We start from the raw sequence: 18,629 nt of genomic DNA, 5'->3' as shown, positions 1-18,629 counted from the left end.
CAATGTTGGCAAGGCGTACAGGCAGCGTAAATCGCGCGATGGTTGCTAAGGTTGCAACACTGACTACCGTGGTGCGTCGCGCTCAGCTGACACGCAAGATGGCTGCCTCGTGCCAAGGGCGTGGCCGTGCGCCGCGCTGCGTTTTCTCTTCGGTTTACGAAAACGTTTTGAACGAAACCCGTCGACCAGAATGGAATTCACTTCCGAGGAAAAATCACCGAGTTATGGCTCGCACTTCCACTTCGGGCACCCGTTGGCTCACCCACGTTGTCGTTGCACGCGACGCGTACGTCGCGCTCACGCGGCAGCCATCTTAGTATTCTCCTTCCACCTTCCCGCGCACGGTCCATCTGTCGCAGCCTCCTCCGTCTCGTCTCTCTCGCTCTCCTCTACCTGTCCTTTCCTCCTTTGCCTATGCTTAGACCGCCTCTTTGACTCAGGTAAGAATCTCGACTATTGCCGTGCGATTTAGGAAATTTTCTACGAGCCTTTCGGAAGACGAGCGAACTGCCGCTTCGCGATGGTCTTAACGATCGATACTGTTTTGTTTCTCGCACGCTACCTCTATCATGGGGCTTCTCGACGACACGGATTCTCTCGCACCTGCAAAGGGAATTCGATTGACTTTGCCGAGCGTATTTTCTGGAGAACCTTAAGGGTACAGATGAGGTGACCAGATTCCTTATTTGAAAGATTCTAAGATGGAATAATTTGTTGGTTATGTATACTAATTTTTTGTAAAGAGAACAATTGCTAGTTGCAGAATCATGGTAAGAATACAGTTTGCTCTAAAAATTTGGGAATAAATGTGTTTGTTTGAAATTGCCTGTGGAAAATTCAAGCTATTCCGACGAATTTAAGGCGTCTAGTCACCCTACATAGAGACACATAAGAACATTACTCATGAGGAATTGGTTTTCTGAACGCGATGGACTCTATTCACCATATTGAAATAGCTCACGTGACCTCTAGTGCCCATATAGAGCAGTTAGGGTAGTACTTTTTCTAACGTCTACCGGCGCCAGACGTTTTTCATTTCTTCAACCTCTTTTCTATCAATTTTACAGTCCAGAGCGTCTAGTAGTGTACTAAACCGCCAGACCATAACGCGTTAAAGTGTAAAGGTAGAATGTATCTCGTTATTTCCATCGCACGAGCGCAGGAGATTCGAAATTTCCGTTTTCCCCTCTGTAACCTCGCAACCCGCCCTTGTCGCCATTCCCCTCCTCTATCTTTAATCCTACACCCCTCGCGGAGCCGCGTCGCGCTGCGCCGAGCGTCGGGAGCGCGCAGTGATACATTTTCGTGCGTGACTTTTCGGAGAAAATCGACGACGACGAGGAAGAATGACGAGGGATCTCGGAAGGCTTGCGCGCACGGCGTCAGGGGTCAGCGAAACTGCCGAAACAGCGAGTGTCGCGTCTGTGGAAAAAAAGGAAGCAGCGAGAAGAAGTTTAAAAATATGTGGGGTAAGTGTAGACGAAACAGCATGCGATTGTGTGTACCCGTTTCTGGGCAGCGATGCGCGAGCTGGCTCGCTTCTCCTCGAGGCAGCCGCGGTGGCGAGCGTCGTGGCGGTGGGAGACGCGACATGGAGGGAGTCGGGCAGCCATCTTGAATTCAATCGGCGTCTCTCTCGCGCGCGCTCCAGCTTCGAATAACTCCGTCGCAGTTCGCGCTTGCGCTTTACCGCCGGCGTCGCTGAATTTCTTCTTCTTCTTCTTCCACCCTTTGACACGTGCCGCCGCCCGATTCCCGGAGGAGCAAAACACTTATAGATTCGAATTCGAAGCGTGGTTTAATCTCTCGCTCCCCGACTTTGCAATATCCTTTTCGGCGGGCAATCGGCGTCTCTTCTTTATGCTCGTATTCTATCGCCGTATGCCTCATTTTTAACGAACCTAACAGGGACGTATTTAAGAACATCAGCGCCCTCCTGCCGCAGAGGGAACATCCTCTCGCGCGATTTTATTTTTCGTCGAGTCGAGAGCTTATTCCACGGGTTAAAACAAGCGAATTTTATGACCTCTATTCCGTAATTGGTTGTCCTGGCTATCAATTTCCTCCGATATTATACCGTTTTCAATATGGCGGCTATATTTTATAAATTCATTAATCCGCCGGCGCTACGGTTGAAAAATTTCCCCCGATTAATCGGTTCGCTTTCACCTATATACGCATCCGAGACTAATATCTCGAATGTATGCGTTCGATAACGCGGCATTTATTATGCGAACGATAGTATCGCGGCAGCCTTAATTTATTCCATCGCGAGCGGCGCGATTGTAAATCGAATACGTGACGTATCGTTTACGAGCTCAACTAATTTGATGCGCATTTCGAACAATTAATAAACGATACAGCGAAATTGTCGTCGGGGCCCCTCTATCGCTCGTAAAACTCTGATTCGTCGAGTTTGAACACTTCGAGCAATTTTATTCAACAAACAGAATCTTTTTACGCTCATATACCCGAGTGTGAAAAAAATAGGTGATTTGTTATGGCCCCCGATTTACTCGCGAATCAGTATTATTTACTGCGGTTATCGTTTTCACTCGATCACATTTCTCGCTTCACGATTTGCAAATTGGTTGGAACATACACCCGAAGTCGTGCCTAAATCGAATTTCGTCTGGGCGTGCACCGTAAAACCAGTCCTGTCATGTCACGATACATCGTACAGGTGATACGAATCGAGATTACCGCCCTTTTTTATTCTCACTGAGTAAAGGATCGAATTAAAATCGATAAGCATCGAGATTCCACTGTTTTTGCACCCGCCCCGAGGGTCCAATTGAAATTTCGTTTTCGTCCCTCGTAATATCCGCGTACCGTGCCGCTTCGAAGCACCTTGTTGCTTCGTAATAAATTCGACGAATTTGTATCAGATCGAGGGCGTGCGTCAACTTCCTTCTTCGAGCTTGTATTACGTTTTTATGGCTCGTTCTTCTCTCGATAATTGAAACAGGTCGAACCGCAAAGATTTTCTGCTCGACTCGATGAAGTCACGGTCCCCTGCAGAAGCATTCCAGACGACCAAAAATGTTGCAGTTTTTCCTGGCGCGTCTCCGCCATTAGCCCCGAAACGCGCTGTTCAGACTTACTGCATATTGATCCCATCAATCTCTGCTTCAGCTTTCTCCCTTCTGTCTTTCCTTTTCGCGCGTGCGGAAGCGAACATAAATCCTCGTCGTCCCGTTTGGTCGATATCTTGGAACGAGCGCGAACGTAACGAAATCGTGAGCACAGTACACCCCACCGTGTTATACGTCCAATCAGATCTCTTTAACGATACATTTCTGAAAGATTTTTCACTCGGCACCGTTTATCGCGATAAACAGATTACGCAGTAGGCTGTGATAAATGCGAATGCAATGTCAGGTTTATAAAAGCTGGTTAGCTGCATAACCCCCCGCATCGAGAGCATTCTTCGTTCCAGCGGAAAAGCACGCTTACTGATGTTGTATCGCGATTGTATTTACGATTCCGAATGCCACTCGAAACGTTATCCAGGTCACGTTTTATGGCGTTGATAATCTATTGTTGCTATCACACTAAATATTCATCATCTGTTTTCCTTTGGGTAGAGTGTGCAATCAATTGTTATTATAGCTGCTGGTACTGACGGTATTCGTCTTCTGGTTCGTCAGATTTTTATAGTACCTGCACAAGAACTTTTACTTTCTCTGTGAATTCACAGCAAGCATGATAAATTCTATGAATCCTTTCTTAGGATAGTATTACATAACGTTTGTGTCCCAGAGTTGATATTCTTCTAGAGAAGTAACAACTTTCATACGTTCCAATCAGATGTGTCTCAACCTTTCAAACTTTGCAAATCAAAGCGACACATTCGACTATTTCACACTGTTCGCAGCGAATCAATACGAGAATATCGAGGAGCAATTACTCACGAAATAAGTCTCCCGCCGTCAATCTCTGAGACTCTTAATGCCACGATTATCCGATAATTTAGTATCACTTAACTCCCGTTGGCGGCAATACATGGCGGTGCCATTTCTTTTCGCTAATTTATTCGAGATCGATTGAAATACTATCCAATGAAATACGGGAGCGTGATGTATCGTGCATCTCCCTGAATCGTTATCAGACCGAGTGAGCGAACAGCTTCTCCGCCATTAAAATTCATCGCGAAATCGTCGGCGGAGAGAGTTCCCGCTTCGACTGAAAGGTGCGAAGTTTCGAGAATAATCCGTAACGCGGTTACGAGGGGAACGTGCAATCTGGTTGCACTTTTATGTGCCGTTTGGCACACGAGACGCACGTCGCGCCTATAAAACGCATAAAACGTCAGGTATAAATGGCCCGGGGGCGCGGGCGCTCTTTCGACTCGATCCTTTTAAAACGCGCGCCTCCGCCTTGGCCTCGCACGGCATTCGGTAAAAGTTGGCTTTTGTTTGATAGCCAACTAAATCGGCCCGGCAACCCCCTAATGCGTCATTACTGTCGGCTTTTACGGCTGCCTCGTATCATTTCACTTAAGTATATTGATATGGCAACGAGTTCTTGACCTGCCTCAACGCCAACGGGTCCTGCCCGTGTCACGAATGGCCCCTACCGTCGTGTAGTTTTTCATACCCTGAGTTACGAGCGAAATATGCTCTACAAATGTTGCATAGAACAAATCTGTGGATAGAAATTAGAGTAGTGAGGATCGATATTTGAAAAAGTTCTTCCAAGTGGCGTTATAAGTTTTGTCTGTGTTTCGAGGGTAAGAATTGAACTCGGTGATTGAGCTGGTGGGAAGAAATAACAAAGTCTTGCTGAAGATACATGCATGAAAAATTGGTTCAGAGCGTAATTGGTAGTAGAGCTAAGTAAACGTGAAGTTTAGGTCTGTAGTAGTAGAGTGTCTTGTACCTCGTCTAAGATAGTTCAGATGAAACATAATTCGAGTGAATCCGTAGGCTTAGAAACACCATCTTCGTAATTCCCACGTTTTATACGCCTTGCACTTTAACTAGTTTTGTTGTTAAGAACTAATTCGAACATATTATTAACGCGCATTTGCATCGAACGCTGCTTAGCAGAAATATGTGATTATCTCTGCAACCGTAGGACACTTTTCGAGGAAGTCGATGATCGACGGTCGTCTTGTCGACCACGATACGTCACTGATAATAACGCGTTATCTTATTGCCGCTTTCAGAGGTCATACTGTCTTTCCAGAATATTCTGAGACAAGCTCGATCATTGAGCCGAGAAAGTGAATTTACTGGGAATACTTCAAAAAGTTTTACTCATAATTATTTATTATATATAACTATGATGTTCTAAGTGAATTTTATTTACTCACTCACCCTCTTGGCGCTTCTTCAAGTCTTCTGAAGTACTCTGGGGTGGAATCGCTTTTGGTAAATAGGTCACAGGGTGTCACTCAACACAATCATAATTACGTTAACTTTGCCTCTGGTGCAAACACTAAAACCTGTTCCAGAAAATTCCTTAACACCTTGTAAACACTTTCACTCAAGGAGCAGCTTGAATATAACGCATATGTGACGCTAACTCGTTACGTTCACGCTCGCACTCAATCATTTCACAATTGAAATACAATTATATAAAAATGGTGTGACAACAAGGAATAGAACTTTCTCGATGAAGCAAAGACGACGTTGTTCAAGGCGCGTTGGTCTGAGCCAAACTAACTCTTGTTCCCTTAACCCCACAGTTTCTGCTAGTCGTCAAACGGACGTCGTCCTTGGCAGCGAAAAAAAAAGTCTAGCTTCAATGAGGGACACGACAGAAGAAGCAGAAACCCCAAAATGGGCAATTGTAGGGTTTACGAGGTCAAGCTGAGCATAAACGGTTGACTTCAGTCAAAGGCCCGTATCCGACGGCTCGCTATGACCACTTCCGACGGATTGGTCTTGCAGACTTTACCTGTTACCCGACTGTGACCCTTTACGAGCCCCTTCGTCATAAACCAACCCCGGCTCGCAGATGTTCGTTTTTTTACCAAAAAATGTTTCGTTTTTTCCTTTCTCATGAAGGAAGTATAATTTTCCTGCAATGTCTTCCTTAATATCATAATGAACTGTTTTAGATTTTTTATGGGTGTTCATATATGAGAACTGTCTTTAAAAATATTAAAAAAATTCTGAAAATGTTAGGAGCGAACACTGCTTGTTGTATTTATAATTTTGAAGGCCTGAGATTCTTGTTTCAAATGGGAATTGACTCAAGACTTAGTCTCGTAGTTTACAAGAGTTACAATGAAAACCCATTACAATAATTCAGGAATTAAATTTCAAGAATCGAATAAAAATCCATGTAGACTCCAAGTGAGTGACTAAGAGTAAAATACAAAGACTTGATTAAAAAATAGACCGGAGGAATAAATTTAAATTCTACAAGGTACAAGTTCATGCTTATATTTTGAAGCATACCGAGTTGGTGTATTTGTACACATTCTAAAACTGAACGGGAAATTGGAGGAGAGTGGGATCGTTCGACTCGAAAGAAACAACAAGTTTGACTCGTAAAGCTGGAATTTGGAGGGGTTTTACGAGGTCAAGCGAATCGTGGCGTCTGATTTCAACGAGTCGAAGCGCGACGACCTTGCAGCACTGCCTTTTTACCAGCCACCCCCGTGGAGACCGACGTCTCGGCTATGACCCTTTATGGGCACTCCCGCCATAAACACCCCCTCTGTCACCCCGTTAAATGCTTTTTTTAGCCAAAGCGCCCGTTTTTAACAACCCTTGAGGGACCTCGGACCCGTCAGCCCTCGACCCCTCGTGGCCTGTCGGCCGGCGTGAACAGAAAAAAGCCGCACTATTGCAGGAAACGCGGCACCCTGGCTATTCTTTTCCGAGGTTTTTACGAGCAGCCTTGAAATTCCTTGCAATTTCGTAACTGCTTCCCGTAGCTGCCGGCTTACGAACGCTTTTTTAAGGCCCTTCCGTGGCCGCGAAGGGGAGGAAGCCCAGGACCAAGGCAGAAGGAGTATAAAACACGGAGGACCCTTGCAAGTCCTTGGGGCTGCCCGTGTTTAAGGAAATTGCGTTGACCGTGACAGCGATTCTAACGTGATTTTTACGGAGTCAGGTAAAAAGTGAGGTTTTAAAAAATCGCCCGAACACCGGTGCAAACTCTGCCAGCATCTGGAGTTTACCTTCCGTCGTTGACAGAGTCGGTCGATGCTCGAGCAGTCGCTGCTTCTCTTCTTCTTGCCTCGGTTGTTGCATTGCATGCCTATAAATGGCAGTAAAATAATCGTTTTCATTTTGGAACAATGGCATCGAGGGCGAACATTCTGCCTAGGTAAGAGCGTTAAGTTCTTTGCGATTTCCATTTAGTAATTTAGTACCTCTTGCCTGCTGGTGCCCATCTAGCAATTAGATCTTCACTTTTCGTATCCCTCTTCATTCTACCCACGTGGAATTTCTTCATGCACAATACGATCGCGTTTTCTTGTTACGTGTCGGCGCAAATCGCCTTGAACCCCTGCGCTGTTCATCGGATTAAGACATCTACGCGAGATTGACGGTGCTCACAGTGCAGATCATGCGAGCTCGAGGACGTGACGGGAATTATCGGCAGCTAGAGTGGCCGGTTGCATAAAAGTTTAAATAAGGCAATGATCGCTCGAGATTACCGCAACTGCTCAGCAGGACGCAGATGGTTTCTTTCGTGGCGTCCCTTATACAGACTCCTGTTTCATTGCGCAATTCCTTCTCCCGTCACCACGAACAAAGCGTCGCCTATCTCGGCTCCCTTGTTGCAACCCGATATTCGGCGAGTCGCGCGGATCCATTTATTGAAAACTGGTCGTTTCGCCCGTTACCCGCCGACTTTTACGCGCCGCCGCGGTGTATTACGTCCGTCCGTTCATTTCGGGAGACATGCCTCTCCTCTCTCTCGCCTCTTTTTTTCTTTCTTCTCCCTCGCCGCTTGGCAACTGCCGCTAATGCGTTCGCGTCTGCAATCATCGTGCCGATATATAATTCACTCTAATGCAACGGAATTACAACGTAACGCTTGCAACACCGCATAAATAGTAATCACTTTCATCGTGTTACTAACAAGCACCGAATGTTCGACCAGTTACACCATCCTCCCCGTAATCAGGCACGCTGCGCAATGTTGTTTGTAAAATATCATTCATAACGAATGATCGTGCTTACATGTTTCATGCAGTCAATCTAAACGCGACTCGATGAGCACGGTCTTCAAACAAACAGTTCGCTTCGGCTATTTTGCGCGGGTCGCGAAATATTCTACACCAGGCGGGACGATAGTATCTACATATTCGAGCGAATGTTATAGGTTGAACTTTTTCGGGAAACTTGGACACAAAAATCGAGTATCTCTCCCTTATATTCAAATTCGTTCTACATTGCACAATTGAAAATCAGTTCTTGGATATTTCTCTAAATACTTCTCCAGTAACAGTTAAATGCATTCGCACCATGTAGCTCAGGGGGACACAAGTTTCCTAATACCATAACTTTCATTTCCATTTGCACAGTGATCCTGCAGGTGCAACTATTCCCTCCCCGGATACTTAATTTCCTTCTACAATTAATACACACTCCAATCCCCAGCTAAAAGCATTCATCCAGTCCGCGAGCCACCCTTGTCAGGCCGATGTTCGGTCGGAATCGTATCGGTGTCGATTCGAAAGAGTTTGAACGGCGGCTTAGCGGCACGCAGCCGTACATCGCGTGTCCTGGTGTACATTTATCCACTTGGAAATAGGAAGCATTGCTCCTGCGCGAATGGGTAAATAGGTATCGATAGATGCATAAAGCCGGTGGCAGAGAGGCCGCGGCCATTCGCATTGTGCCCGTCGGCAGGGTGGAGCTTTCCACGGGATGCACGCACACACGTATAAACGGGGAGCAGGAATGAGAGGGTCAGGGGGGACGAGGGGGGGAGAGAGAGGGAGAGAGAGGGAGAGAGAGGGAGAGAGAGAAACTGGGAGAGAATGTAGCGCGAGAGGGGTCGGGGGAGCGAGAGGGAATAGCGCGCGGCGGTCCATAACATGCGGTAGTAACTAACCGGATTCCGGTGGGCTATGCGCGGCAGCACCATCGCCCCATACGGCGTAGAATATGGGGAATCTATGGGCTCATATCCACGACCCAAACTGTACACTAGCCAAATGGACGCGGCAATAACGGCCCGTTAACGCTAATTCGCGGAATTCTGATTGACGATGGCCGCAGGGAGCGGGTGTGCCCCTCAATTTCTGTCTCTCTGCACTCTCTCATCGCTCCTCTGTCCTCTCTCCTCTCTCTATGGCCCTGTTCGCTCTCTCGTCGCTTTCCGGATTCTATATGGCCCTGGTCGTGATCAGTGGCGCCGGGGGTATTTTTTAGAGGACTGTTCACTTTTCGCTCCTTCGCCGATTGTAGTTGCACGAGCATCGCTTCTCTTTGGCTGCATCTTTCTGTTTTTCCAGTTTGGCGATGTGCTTGATATTGAGCGTGATACTTGGCTTTTGGTAAAGGAGGTTTGGTATTTCACGTGATTTTTGATATCTGTTCTCGGTGCAGTGATTTTGCACCTTCGACGCCTATGCGTCCTATGTCCCTTATTCCTCTTCCTCCAGCCATCCAGTACATGCACTTGCTCTCCGCCTGCTTTACACCACGAACCCCAAATGCCAGCCCGAACGCTGTGACTCGGCCCTAAAATCCTCTCTGTTCGAGAAGCATATATTACCGTGTTGCAGAGGGAGTGTCGTATTTTTTCGATTGGACCCTAAAAGCTTATAAACTTCTCGAAACATTCATTCGTGTGACTGAAAGAGTACATATAGAGTTTTTAACATTCCCCTCGATGACCAACGGACTACTGTTATTTCGTTCTTCATTTTCGTCGTACTACTCATCTCTGTTATGCTAGGAGTGTTGTTCAGTTGCCAAGATATATTTCACACAATGCAACGTTGTTTGTGACAAGCACTTTTCAAATTTTATAGCGAATCGTATCTTCTTGATTCTTGGCACAGCTTCCAGTTATTCCTCAGCGGATCGCGTTTTTGAAAACTGACTTTCGACACTTGTCAGAATATTCGTCCCTCAGTGGACCAGAGATTGACATCGTGGGGATCTCTCTTCTTCCCGAGAGACGCTTTTTCTGTTCGCTTTTTACGATTCGATGAGATCACCATTTTAATTGCATTCCTGAACGAAACCTATCGCAACAAACATTGCGTGCGCTCGAACCTTCCAATTAAAGCCGACCGTTTGCTGCATTTCACCGTTTATTTATAGACACGCGGTTAGCACGCACGCTTTTGCCGCTGGATGCTCACCCTCGTAAATGTGTCGACGTTTCGCAAAATGCATAGTCGCCAGAATTCGCTAAGAGCGTGAAATTACACTCCGCGGCTTCCTCGTAACTTCTGACCATTTTGTACTGACAGTTCCGCCTAAAATTAATACAAAGAGGCCATTAAATCAGTGTCAATTAAAGACGAAATTTACGGGGGTGCCATTTCCTCGGACAATGTTAAGGAACTGTCACTGACGGAACGACCAATTAATCGTATAAATAGAGCGTGAGAGATCATCCTTTGAACCTCGAAAATTTATCGAGGCAGGCCCTTTCTACGATTGAAAAGTTCGCGCGATTTTTCGTCGACTGAGGGGACAAGTTGAATGAGCCCGAAATAAAGAAAAATCGAGGAAGGACCAGTTGGACCAGTTCGCCATTTTGAGCTGGCGAGTGACGCTGCTATAAAGGCGCTTTTTAGTCCTACCGTGTAGGCACCGTTATCGTTAATGCACAAGATTGGTCTGTGTTTCAGCTAAATATTGTCGTCGAAAATATCGAGAGATGTATTAACTCCTTGACTTATGATGGTGAGTCATGCTGCTGGCTTGAATTGCGTTCCAAATACTAAAATAGAAGCTCTTTCGAGGCGATTTGGTCCTCTTATTTTTTAACAATAACATGTTCAGTGATCGACTAATTAACTTTTTCTTTGAATCAAGTCTGGCATGTGCAACATAAGTGTCTATCGTGCAGCGTTGAGAAAACATTAAGCAAGCTTCCTTTTTCATTCACGAACGCGTATGCTGGTGTTGGTTTGTTTTCGCCTAGGCTCTCATTGGCTCGGAATTCGAAAAAGTCATGGCCGGAAGTTACTATGAATTTGTCCACATGTGCCTCATTACCAGTAGTTTTGGGATTGCCAGTGGCTGCGGATTAGGGCAACCATATGGGCAGCAGGTACGAGCCCTCTATCCCTGGAATATTGCAGGATAAGAGACTGGACCCAATTAAAGCGCTAATAACAAGCCTTGTCTGACCAACTCGCTCTCCCTTTCTCCTCCTCCGTAAACGTGAATTTACACGAGGATAGCCACCGCAATATCCACCGTTTTGGAATACTTGAATGTTCGTTGATGGTGATGCGAAACTTTAAGGTCTTCCCTTCACGACTCACGGCCCTCGTAGCTAGCATTTACGTATCATAGTTTTTCGTATCATAGTTTCGAAACTTAACAAATCAACTCACCATGATGTTCATGTTAATTTTGTTCCTTGAATCAATGGATATTTACATTGTATTTGTAATAGATGGGTATATAATTGAGATTCTTACTAAGAACAGATACTGATTGACTCGTTGCAAGACCTGTCCACTCGAAGTAGCCGCGATTACATTGATGTGAGAACTGTGTCAAACGTGACGCTACTTTTAATCTAAACGGCCCTTTGATTCGTGAGAAAAGTACCATTTCGAACACGCAACGCGCATGTAAATTGTCGAGTGATCAGGTGTCCTCGGCCAGATTTCTTGTTCGTGCACTTGATATTCTTCAAGGCGATTCGCTATGGGTGGTCGGCTGTACCTCGATGCCGATATTAGGAAGTAATAGTCCTATTTCTTGCTATTTTGTTCTAAGAATTAATTAACCGTATCGTAGAATTAGTCACTGAATTAGTGAATTCCTAAGAATCAGAAAAAGTTGCTTCAACTCTCCTTCCCTCGTCAAAATTACATCCAGTAGTGCGATAGATTCTATCAGCGCAATAATCGCAATAGAACTCCTCGTGCTGCAGGTCTGTTCATGTAAATTAACTCACGCTCGTTAACTCGCATTTTTATTTCCCCTTTCTTGCCACTTGCATTCACCAACGTCCTCTACACGCTGCTCTACCCGTTGCCTCTTAATTGAGACTGTATCGGTGGCTGATTTCACTTCTGTCATTACGACAATACTGAAATAGCGCTTTTGCTACCGGACTGGCAATTACAAGCTTGTTAATTATGACGTTATGTATACGTATGTAGCGTGAGTACGTCGGGGAACGATTCCCAGGAGCCCGAGCTACAGAACCAATGACTCATTAACATTTCGTCCCTCTTACAGTCACCGTGGCCATCATCAGTTCGTGCATTTTACGAACTTCCAGGCGGCCCGTGACGCTCGTACAAATGTCACTCGACAACCACTTCGGCCAACTATACGGTCTTTTGACCTATACACTATGCCTTCCCCTTTCCCGTTTTCTCTCCGCGCTTTCAGCTCCCTCGCCAGCGAAACTTTTACCTGCATTCGTAAATCTACCACCTACGTGTCGCGCAGCCAACTTCCGACTGCTGTAACCGTTCCTCAGGCCGAGCAATTTTGAATAAAATTATTCGCGGGTTGGCTGCAGATAGGAAACTGTCCCAAGGCGCGATGTGGAAGCCCGATACTCGGGAGATGAGAGACGTTATATACCACAAATACGTTGTATCTAAGTCTGTGTTATGGAGTCACGATGCTCGATCCTCGTCATTTAAAAACATCAAGTTGTTAATGTGGAGGGAAAAGTATAACGCCTTCAGCGTGACAGGATCACTGCTTCCCGACGTTAATTTCCACAGAAGATCCACGATCTTACGAGCACGACAAATCAATGCAAACGGTGTCGAAGACATCCGCTGATGTCCTCCACGCTGGATTAGAGCCACTTCGTCGTGGAATAACTCCGTTTGACAGTGGTAACGTACAACATTGTTCGTTTCCCGGAAAGCTGTCTACAAAGCGTTTCTGTCGCTCTTTCGTTGCTTCGAATGGTCTCCGGAGAACACTTCTCTAGCGTCACGTAAGAGCGTCTTGGAATCAGATTGTGGACACATGCACAGGCTCCTACGGAGACGTCTGTATAGAGGTGGGAGCAGCGGCGAGATTCTCAGGAAGATGAAAGAGAGAAAATCAGCGGCAAGCACACGTGCAGGTAGACTCAAGTCTGTCGCTCGTACCTCTGGCCTTCGTTGGCCAAATACATTAATCACCCTCGATGCTCGAGCATTGCCTCCCCGTAGAGCCCTCGCAAGACGGTCGAACATACAGTCACGCACATTAAGAAAATATAACGCGAGCCCTGGGACCTCTTCAGATTCGAAATTCGCGAGGTCATTGGAAGACACTGGGCATCAAATCCTCCTGCGTTCGCGATAAATATTCATGGGCCCACCGAGGACCGTGGTTATTCTGTGGAACATATAAATGGACGTTAAAAATTGTTAACGTGCCGAAGATGTAGTGGCTCGCTCGTCGGACTGGCGCACACCGCGCCGTCAAATGGTATCTCAAAGAGATTCCAACGAAGCGTCCTGTAAACTCGGTTATCACGGCCTCGCGCATTATCCGCGAAATCTAATTGCTGATAGTACGTGAAACAACGCCGGTGTCTTAGGTTAATGTGACGCGGCGGTCTGATATGGTACCAGCAACGAATGCAGCGGCCCTCGAAATGAATAATTCAAGCCACCATGGCGGCGAGCACAGCCCTCTGCGAGAGCTGTTTCGCGCGCGCCACAGAGAGAACGAACCTCCGGAGAGCATTCCTGCACGCATTCGCCCGGCCCGCGATTGTAAATCCCGACACTGCGGGGTTATGGTGGATGTTATGCGCCAATGAGCAGAGAGGATGATATACGCGACCTTGCTTTATTGCGTTTGCTTTGTCGCGATAGTCGTTCGTTCGTGGATCCGTTGCATTCAGCGTTCTGTGAAGTGCCGATCGTGTGCGCTCTTTCGGTGGCACGTTTTCTCGATTACTCTGAGGTTTCGGTTGATTATGGTGAAATGAGATTTCAGTTCTGCAATTCGAGGACTCGAACCGCAGTTTAGATCTTAAACACATTTCTTTGGGGTTTTCAGTTGATTTAAAAATGTCGAGTCACGCAGAGAAGAAAACTTCTACTTCATTCCTGCTGAATGACACTCGCGTCAAAGTGGAAGAGTGACGAATTTTAATGGAATTCGCGTGGGGAGTCCGCCTATTCATCGAACTTCACTGCAACCTATCGCTTCTTTTCCAAAACTGTTCAGAAGGTGGCAAGTCGCGAGTAACGCCTCGCATAATTAACGACGCAGGCAGAACACGTGGAAAATCAGTATGTATCGAGTCGAACGCGCAGCGACGCCTCGAGCAGGAGGATAAATCATTGGAACTCCATCATCACTCGATAAAGATCGTAACTCTTCGGCAGATCGTCAATCCCCGCGTAGGATTCGCTCGGCGACCTTATCGGTATCGTATCCCCGAGGCTCGGCTCACCGTAGATTCAATAATTTGATAAAATTCCATCGGATCGTTCTCGCAGTAACACAAAAGCGCTCGTATTTTATGGTAATTATTATAACTTTATTTCCTTTCGATCGTTTTGCCGGAGTGGTTCAATAAAACCGTGCAAGATTTACTAGTTGCAACGCGTCTGGTTGGCGTAATTTAAATTGTAAATGAAACGGCGAGACGAATTCGCGCGCAAAAGGAAGTCAGCCGAGGACGGTGCAACGCGAGAGAGCAAGGTATACCGAGATAAGTTGCTTCGAATTTGAAAAACCAGCTAGAGTAGAGGATCTACAGATTGAAAATTAAGGGTGGCTCTGTGTTCACCGAGGTGGCTCGCGTAAGATGGATACTCTCGCGAGTAACCAACAACCCCGAGGCGCGTTCCCCTCCGCTAAATAATCGATTCGCGATGGCCGTCCTCGAGGATAAATCTAGCGAGGCAGGCTCATCCGTCTGGGGGGACAGCGGCCACGAAAACTTATGGAGGCGTTTGGTATATAGTGAAGAGGTGGACGCTTGTCGCTGTTTACGGTGGTTCGTTATACACTGACGAGCTCCGCGAGGTTATACACGAGGTGGTAGATATGCGCCACGGTATCTAAGAGGGGCAGTAGCGATCGTAATTCTCGCTGGACGACTCGGTGTGTTCCTTTGCGCGCCGTTCACCGAGTCGAATGCTGCCGATGCTGGTGTTGGTGCCTCGTGTCCGCGTTGGTCGAAGGTAAGCCCGGATCATATTCTTAACGAGAGTGTTTTACGATCAGAAGACCCTTTATCTACGGTGGTGTTGTTGGCGTTATCCAAGACCGAACCGAAAGGGAGTCAGCGCGAAAGAGGGAGGTTGGCGGAACAGGGGGGAGGGAAGGAGAGAAGCTCGAGGAAGGTGGACGTGATGTATCTCGCACTTAGCCCTGCCACACCATACCACGCCACGCCATGCCCCGCCACGCTGAGCCACGCCATAGTCGGTTAGCTTTTTTATGCGTTGTCACGATATCACGCGTGTACCTATGGCGTGTATGTCGATCGTCCGCCGTTGTCCGTCCGGGATCTCGCTCGTTTGTAATTGTCGCCGTTCGGTGTACATTGCACGAAAACGACGCGATAGGAATGGCTGAAGTAGGGACTCTGGCCGTGTTTGACAATGACTGGCTGAGAAATAGGTTGATCTGATAGAGGGTGCTGTAATTCTCCAAGGGGGATGTTTCGAACCATGTTCCATTGCTTATCAGGCTGATTCTTAGGACAGTGTTTTCCCATATAAAAAAGGATTTCGAGTCAAGTGTACAACGTTTATGGATTCCTATTGTACAGGGTGTTTCTGTTTAGAAAGGTTCACACGATGAACACGGCAGCTGTTAGACGCCACGTCAGTCAGGTCTACTAGGAGTCCCCATTTTCTTCGAACAATGGATCCGATTGAGAGGCCGACTCGACTTTATTTTAATCGGATCGCATCGATCCTTTGATTCGCCTGCACGATCCCCTTTAACGCCATTGACGTTATTTACATACACAGTTCGCTTATATAGTCCGCGTAGTGAAGTTAAGCGCGTCTTCCCGAGAATAATAGTGGTCAGAAAATTTATAAGGAAGCTGTCCCATTATTCCGATCTTCGGTAAAACGACGCGCAGCCCGAGTGATTTGCTGGAAGTAGTACGAAGACGAATTAGATCGACGTCGGGCTTAAATTCCTCGTCGGTCTTAAGCCCCTTCATCTCGTGGCCCTCGGCTTTTGAAATATCTACCCGGAAGAAAGCGGGACTGGGCATTACGGCCCACCGACGACGATCTCCTTTCGATCGGCTTATGGGTCCGACCGTACGACGCTGTATCAACATACAACCGTGATGATTGGATCGATTGAAATTAATACATCGTTCAGGGATACGCTTAACAAGTTCTCAGCCGCGGCATCGGTCGCGTTATCTTTATGCGTGGCGAAAGCTTTCATCAACCCTTTCGGATACGGGACTCGGGCCACTTATTCAAATGGGACGTTTGCTTCGAGCACGATACGATAAAGAGATAATTCAGTACACGTACGAGTGCATCGTTATTGTAATTATACGTAAATGAGACGATTACGTGTTCGGCCATACAAAAGGCGATCGAAGTCGAAGCCCGACGCTGTTTCTTCGGTATTCACCTACCGCGCTACGCGATTTTCTGTTACCACCGTGACCGAATACGCTACTTTTTCGCAGCCGTTAACGTTTCTTTCCCTCTTCTCCGTAATTTATATGCTCGCGAGCTTTCGCGAGCCTCCCTGGGACTATTCACGAACGCAAACTCTCATAAGTTAGGTCAGATACGTGCGCTTCTACCGCGAGAACCGCGAGTCTAGAAGATTTGAATTTCTCCTCCTTTCACAGGGGTTGCTTGCGCGGAGATCATTCACCCTGTACACGTGCACGCGGATAAGATCCCATGAATATATACCTAACGTTCACTAATTTGCATACGCGAGAGAAACCTATCGGTATATACGCGTTCTGCTTATGTACAGGGTGTCTCGCGAGCATTTTGTTATTGCTCAGAAGAAGTGTCGATCTACAGACACTTCAATGTAGTTCAGTGATATCTGGGATTTCCATGTGTTAAGCGCATCTGGGTTCTGATTCAACCCTTCTGAAAGTATCCTTTGTTAATCATTCACAGCTGGAGCAAAATTTTGTGTCTATCTGAAGTCAACTGAAAGCTCCCCAAACTGTTTCAGTAGACAATTTTAAGGATTCTTAAAGTGGCAGATGACCCTTAGCTACAAGGGGACTAAATCAGTTTTCTCTGAATGGTGGATTTGTGAAAGCAGGTATGAAGCGAATCAGATATTTTGGATCAAGTGCTTTCTCTACTAAAATCTAACAAAGACTAGTCTTCTAACAGTACTTCAAAATTTCTTCCAGTATATCTTCAGCTTTGAGCTTTTATCTTCGACATCTTATATTTAAATTCCACCTGATAATTTTGAAACCTCGAAAGCTGGGATATTCACTCGGAAACCATCGAAAAGGCAAGCCATTTCGCCAAGAATCCTTTGGAACGCACTGTATGTTCGCTCACATATACAAACTGTCCAGGTATAAGTGTAGGTACTGTGAGAGTGGGCTACGTGCAAGCGGTGGACCGACAGGACATCGCTCATGGCGCTCCCTCCGTCCTAAAGCGCTATGTTACAGGGGGTTGGGGGCACTTACTTCGTTCTCGTACTCTTGTACCTTCGTTATCCACTCCCCATTTATCCTCCACGTGATCCCCGTGTACGTGTACGTACACCTTCCTCCTCTTCTTCTGTGTAATCGGAGAACTGTGAGCACCATTACGATGGACCCGGTGAAAAGGCAGTCGAAGACCGCGAACAGCCGTACCTCTTCCCTTAGCGGAGAGCAGACGCCAGATACGCTAGACAGTTTCTGGTTTTATGAAAATTTTAGATCCTGAACCTGTTGAATACCGTGTTCAACTTTTTACCAACTCCTCGAGCCCTAAACTTTTTAGTGTCCCTTAGCCTTGAACGAGAGGTTCTCCGAGTCTGGGTGTGCCTTAAAAACCCTTATAACAAGTTGATTAAAACCGGGCGATCTCCAAGAAGCACCGTGAAGGAGAGTTCTAAAAATTGTTGAAGGAAAACTTGAAGGGTTCTCGCTCCCCTGCACGCGAGCACTCGAGCCCTGATCAGGTATCGCGTAATAGGTGGTAACTAGATATCGTAAATTTTTAACCACCAAACGGGGGTTGTAAACGTAGGGTAGGCAGTTTCTTTGACCTGCATATGTTCCAGTGTTGGTCAGCGATCCAGTGGTCAGGCTGACGCGGAACGGTCGTTGCGAGGCAGCAACCAGGCCGCAGCGGTGTACTTTTACAGCAGGAGCGGAACAACAGTAGCGAAAACCACGTTCCCGGTTATTTTCTAATGCCGTGTACCGTTGCCGTGTTTTACGAGGCTATAAACTGACGTCACAATACCAGCAGCCGCCGCCTTGCGCGATGGGTCGGATGCGGTGCCGCTAACGCAAACGCCACCACTTCGGATAATGGATTCATATGGCCCATAAAATTAAAGGATACGACAAAT

Source organism: Calliopsis andreniformis, chromosome 1 (genome assembly GCF_051401765.1).
Source record: "Calliopsis andreniformis isolate RMS-2024a chromosome 1, iyCalAndr_principal, whole genome shotgun sequence".
NCBI classification, from domain to species: Eukaryota; Metazoa; Arthropoda; class Insecta; order Hymenoptera; family Andrenidae; genus Calliopsis; species Calliopsis andreniformis.
This window is presented reverse-complemented; position numbering follows the sequence as displayed.